Genomic DNA, 6,132 nt, shown 5'->3' with positions numbered 1-6,132 from the left:
ATTCTGTTTCCTCGAAATACTGAATTAGGCAAAAAACAGCAATTCTGGGCTAGGCCTCTGGTTAATAGGTTAGTCCCAAAAATAATATAAAAGTGGAAAATAAAGCCCAATATAGTCCAAAATAGTAGATAAAGTAGCATGGAGCAATAAAAAATTATAGATACGTTGGAGACGTATCAGGCATCCCCAAGCTTAATTCCTGCTCGTCCTCGAGTAGGTAATTGATAAAAAGAGATTTTTTTATGCGGATTGACATTTGGCATAATTTCAATGTAAATCTTCTTAATCATGGTATGAATATTCAGATCCGAAAGGTTCAAGACAAAAGTTCATATTGACATAAAAATGATAATACTTCAAGCATACTAATCAAACAATTATGTCATCTCAAAATAACATGGCCAAAGGAAGTTCATCCCTACAAAATCATATAGTTAGGCTATGCTTCATTGTCGTCACACAAAGATGTTCCCAACTTCTATACCCTCGATGACAAGCCAAGCAAGTGTTTCATACTCAAATAATCTCAAACTTTTTCAACCTTCATGCAATACATGAGCGCGAGCCATGGACATAGCACTATGGGTGGTATAGAATATGATGATGGGGATTGTGTGGAGAAGACAAAAAAGGAGAAAGTCTCACATCAACGAGGCTAATCAATGAGGTATGGGGATGCCCATCAATTGATGTTAATGCAAGGAGTAGGGATTGCCATGCAATGGATGCACTAGAGCTAAGAATGCTCAACAAAAGAAAACTAGTGGGTGTGCATCCAACTTGCTTGCTCATGAAGACCTAGGGCATTTTGAGGAAGCACATCGTTGGAATATACAAGCCAAGTTCTATAATGAAAAATTCCCACTAGTATGAACAAGACAACTTATGAGACTCACTATATGAAATCATGGTGCTACTTTGAAGAACAATATATGAGACTCACTACATGAAGAACAAGGTGCTACTTTGAAGCACAAGTGTGGAAAAGGAGATAGTAGCATTGCCCTTTTTATTTTATTTCTTTTTTTGGCCTTTATTTTTTTCTTTTTGGCCTTTCTCTTTTTTTTGATTGGGCAATGCTCTAATAATCATGATCATCACACTTCTATTGATTACAACATAATGATTACAACTCGATACTAGAACAAGATATGACTCTATATGAATGCCTCCGGCGGTGTACCGGGATGGTGCAATGAATCAAGAGTGACATGTATGAAAAATAATGCATGGTGGCTTTGCCACAAATACGATGTCAACTACAAGATCATGCAATGGCAATATGACAAAAGTAAAGCATGTCATGATGATGGTGATGATGATGGAAGTTGCATGGCAATATATCTCGGAATGGCTATGGAAATGCCATGATAGGTAGGTATGGTGGCTGTTTTGAGGAAGATATAGGGAGGTTTATGTGTGAAAGAGCGTATCATATCACGGGGTTGGGATGCACCGGCGAAGTTTGCACCAACTCTCAATGTGAGAAAGGGAAATGCACGGTACCGAAGAGGCTAGCAAATGGCAGAAAGGTAAAAGCGCGTATAATCCATGGACTCAACATTAGTCAAAAGAACTCATATACTTATTGCAAAAATTTAGAAGTCATCAAAAATCAAGTACTACGCGCATGCTCCTAGGGGGATAGATTGGTAGGAAAAGACCATCGCTCGTCCCTGACCGCCAGGATGCACAAGCCAGGTACACTTCATGCTTCAAATTTGTTACACAACTTTAACCATACGTGCATGCCACGGGACTTGCTAACTTCAACACAAGTATTTCTCAAACTAGATAATTCCCCCGCGCGTTGCTGCGGTACTTTGTTGCAATAATTTTTTGGATATTCTGTTGAGCGAAATTGAAGTAACGAATATACTTGACTTGATGCCCATGAATAGAGGAGATCAACAGATGAAACTTAGAGCTAGCCTGGATGGAAGTCTAGTTGTTACATCATCGCCAGTAACTGAAACAGTAAAAGCTAATTAAGTTGACATGAAAGGAATTGGTTAGTAAATTCTCTGAGCACAGGAAGCTATCTAGCTAGGAATAATCAATGGGAAGAAAGATCGCCAAGGTGATCAGTCATCATTCATCAGTCAAGCCTTGTAGACGACGACTAAGCAGGGGAGAATGGCCGTGGAGTACTAATTTACAGTATAACAGAATCAACAATGAACAAATTCATTAGAGATCATTGCTGAGACAATGTACAAAAGTGGATAATAGCAGAAGCTGAAACCCCTTGTTTGAGGAGCACATATAGGTTAAACCACAAAGTGTAAAGTAAATGGTTATACTGCTGAATAGCTAAAGAGCGGAGATGACATTATAATAGAGATTCTGATGTTAACATTTGAAATGTGGTACAAACACAGTTCGGTATTTATAGATTTATTATGACTAAAAATACCCTAATACACGTTGAGCAATGGGGACTCGGGTGGTTTAAGGGGGAAAAACATGGGGAAAGGCAAAGAGAAACACGGTGCATTTAAGCATAATCCACCAATGAAGAACCTTCCTATTTGATTGTCTCCTCCTCATGTTAACATCTGGCATTAAGAGTACTATTAACTTTCAGTCTAGCTCTGTTACATGAATGGCGAATCTAGTATATGTACATAAAGAAAAATCAGCATGTTATACCTTCGTAAGGCAAGAATAATAACAAAGCACAATCAGAGGCTTGGGTCAAATAGGTTACAGAATGCCTATTAATTATTGGGAGAGAACCATGTCTGGTGTTATTACATCAAAATATGGAAGTATAGTGGGCATTTCTTACTCAGGCACACTGGCATGGTTGTAAAGCTTTGTTGGTAAACTAAATACGAAGATTAGTTCAGGAATCATATAGAAATGGATAAATGTCGCCCATGCTTATAAAACATGGCCCAGCTGTTCCAAGTCATGTGTTTGGACATGGTTCGGAACCAGCCTGGGAGTAATCTGAGGCAGTAGCAGCAAAAGGTTCGTATTTAAAAAATTATAACCACTCAACGACATAGCAGCAAACAAGGACATGAATGAAATATTGACCTATCAGGCTAGCCTGGCAAATCACAAATTTTCATCATGCAGGCATCACGTTTTCTGAGGCAGAGTGCCCAGACTTTCAACCAAACATGGTATGATCCCTTTTAAACACCGGCACAGTGATAACACTACATACATAGTTGAGCCGCTCAAAATAGTAAATATCTGTAGGAAATTTCAAGTCATGAGTCTGGTTTATAACATATCCATCCAGATGCATGTGGTGGCATTCAATGGCGTAGATGTATTGTTCCATGAAACAAAAGGTTCATATGAATTGAAGGGTTTTTTCGTCCGTAGGAAAGTGGAAGTTCTCATGTGTGTATTGTGAAACATAGCATTGCAAAAGTTATAAGTAACACAAATAGGAAGGTACAAATGTTGGAACTAAAAATTGAAGTACCTATTTGGTCTGCATGTTTGGTTTACTCCTGCTGTCCATCCTCTTTGTTGGATCTTTTGGAAGGACTATGGTCATGTTCCTTTGAGCTGCACTTAGATAATATAGTTCTCTCAAGGGGTAAGCCAATCGATCAATAAAACGTACCAGCAGAATACGATATGTGTTTAGTCGTTCCATATAAAGAATTAGAGTGCACCGAGCAAAAAACCGAATGTAGCAAAATTCTAGAATTAACAACCGAGGAGAAGTTGGGAATAGTATGTAGCATTAGGAGGCAGAAACTGAATGCGCCTGTATTTGCAGTGAGGGAAAACCAAGGAAGATGGCTACTTGGGCATCGTCGAGCACGTAGTACCTGAGAAAGTGCAAATTTATGATGCAATCTTCGATATATCATACATAGATAACATGGAGGAAATGGCAGGGAGTTGCTCACCGGAGGCAGCATGAGTGGTGTGGTAGAGACCCAGCCGTACTGGAGGACGGTGGGGACGAAATGAGGTGAGGCCCAACAGACTTTAAAGGGCAATTCATTAGTTTCTTGTGGAGATGGTGGGGAGAGGAAGCGGAGCGCCATCTGGACAATTATTAGGATTTAGGAGAGGGAGCGTCAGACATCAATTAATCAGCTGGCTATTCGCTACACATACTTACATCATAACCGGGGAAGATAGACAGGGTGGGCCGATGGAAGCAATGGGCAGCATAGAGGATGCAGCAGTAGGCTATGTAAGGTTGCTACGGCCTTTTTAATAAGAATATATACTTATATATGACTATAAGAAAAGAGGAAATACTCTGAAGAACAGAGTACGATACCTTAAAGTCGACAGATAGCCTCGCCGTCTGTCCTTGGCAGCAAATCAATAACCAGCAGCAAAGAGCACACCTTTGTGCAATCTGGTGGGAGGAGGTGGACTGTCACTGCTGCCGACACGAATTTGGGATGCACAGCAGTGAGGCCATGGCTGAGCACTTGGAAAGGAAGCTTCCATGTGGCCTTCTTGGATAGATTGGCTACAGCATGGACACTGCCTGACGTTGCAGCAACTCCGCCTGACGCGCCCGATGACATGGCCTTCGGATCGAGGCGACCGGACTCCTCTGAACCCGACGAGATCCCCAACCCCGACACCGCTGGGCGCTGCTCCCTGGAAGTAGCCATGGCAAGCACCGCGAGTATGGAGAATGAGGTTGAAGGGGAGAGGAGGGAAGGAGGTGGCCGCCGCGGCAGGATCAGTAGTGTGTGGCGGAAGGAAAGGCGGATGCCGGCATGGGAGTGAGGCGTGGCGGGGAAGGAGGGAGCGGTGAGGGGAGCGCCGTCGGGGCTGCGAGGTAGGGCGTGGCGTACACAGGGGAGAGCCGGCCCATCATTCCTACTTGTGAGATGGGATCGTGGGCAGGCGGCGTGCCGGAGTTGAGAGAGGGGAAAGCAGGAGAGAGGGGAGAGCGGGGAGTATGGGTCGGAGTGAGACAGGGGAAAGCGGGGGAGAGAGAGGAAATCCAGCCCAACCCATCGTCCGTGGGCAGGTTCTGTCATGGGTCCAGAGCAGTAACTGAAGCATGCTTAGCAGTAACTGAAGCCAACGTGTGTGTTTTGTACTGTGGTGGGTCTCAGCTGTAAGCTTCTAACTAAATGCTGATGTGGCATTGCTGCTGATGTGGATATGTTGCATGTCAAGAGAAATAGGTTAGTGGGGATGAACTATTTAGGTATTATAGATTCACAACTACTCAACTAGCACGACTATGATATTATCACCTCCATATCTCAAAACAATTATCAAGCATCAAACTTATCTTAGTATTCAACCCACTAAAAAGAAAGTTTCACATATCTTGAATACCAAGTATATTAACATTAAGCAAATTACCATGCTATTAAGGACTCTCAAAATAATCTAAGTGAAGCATGAGAGATCAAGTTTCTTTAAAACAAACCACCACCATGCTCTAAAAGATCTAAGTGAAGCACTAGAGCAAAAATTATCACGCTCAAAAAGATATAAGTGAAGCACATAGAGTAAACTATCAAGCTCAAAAGATATAAGTGAAGCACATAGAGTATTCTAACAAATTTCAATTCATACATGGCTCTCTCAAAAGGTGTGTACAGCAAGGATGATTGTGGTAGATGAACAAGCAAAGACACAAATAATACAAGACGCTCCAAGCAAAACACATATCATGTGGTGAATAAAAATATAGCTCCAAGTAAATTGCCGATGGAAGTGGACAAAAGAGGGGATGCCTTCCGGGGCATCCCCAAGCTTTGACTTTTTGGTGTCCTTAGATTATCTTGGGGGTGCCGTGGGCATCCCCAAGCTTAGGCTCTTGCCACTCCTTGTTCCATAATCCATCAAAAGAATTCACCCAAAACTCCTCCGTGATGGATGCCCTCTCCGGCGGAGCTCCGGAGTAGGCCCCAAGATGGGATCTCGTGGATACAGGAAGTTGCGGCGGTGGAATTAGGTTTTTGGCTCCCTCTTTGGTCTAATGGGGGTATGCAGGTATATATAGGAGGAAGGAGCACGTCGGTGGAGCTCCGAGGGGCCCACGAGGCAGGGGAGTGTGCCCAGGGGGCGCGCCCTCCACCCTCGTGACCTCCCCGGAAACTTCTTGGAGTAGGGTCCAAGTCTCCTGGATCACGTTCGGTGAGAAGATCACGTCCCAAAGGTTTCATTTCG

At 42.9% G+C, this 6,132-nt stretch overlaps 1 long non-coding RNA gene across 3 annotated transcripts; it reads right to left on the bottom strand.

Moving 5' to 3' along the window:
* Positions 1-2,297: 2,297 nt before the first annotated feature.
* LOC123104626 (uncharacterized) lies at positions 2,298-4,934 on the bottom strand. Of its 3 annotated transcripts, XR_006450456.1 has the most exons (5): positions 4,265-4,934; positions 4,100-4,170; positions 3,882-4,022; positions 3,446-3,800; positions 2,298-2,558 (listed from the first exon to the last, which is right to left on the bottom strand). It is a non-coding gene; the product is annotated as an uncharacterized lncRNA (long non-coding RNA). The 3 variants fall into 3 exon arrangements; XR_006450455.1 differs by having other exon boundaries at positions 4,100-4,934; XR_006450454.1 differs by having other exon boundaries at positions 3,882-4,934.
* Between the last annotated feature and the right edge of the window lie 1,198 nt (positions 4,935-6,132).

This window comes from Triticum aestivum, chromosome 5A (genome assembly GCF_018294505.1).
Source record: "Triticum aestivum cultivar Chinese Spring chromosome 5A, IWGSC CS RefSeq v2.1, whole genome shotgun sequence".
Taxonomy (NCBI): domain Eukaryota; kingdom Viridiplantae; phylum Streptophyta; class Magnoliopsida; order Poales; family Poaceae; genus Triticum; species Triticum aestivum.
The sequence above is the reverse complement of the archived record's forward strand: the minus strand, read 5'-3'. Positions and strand labels throughout refer to the sequence as shown.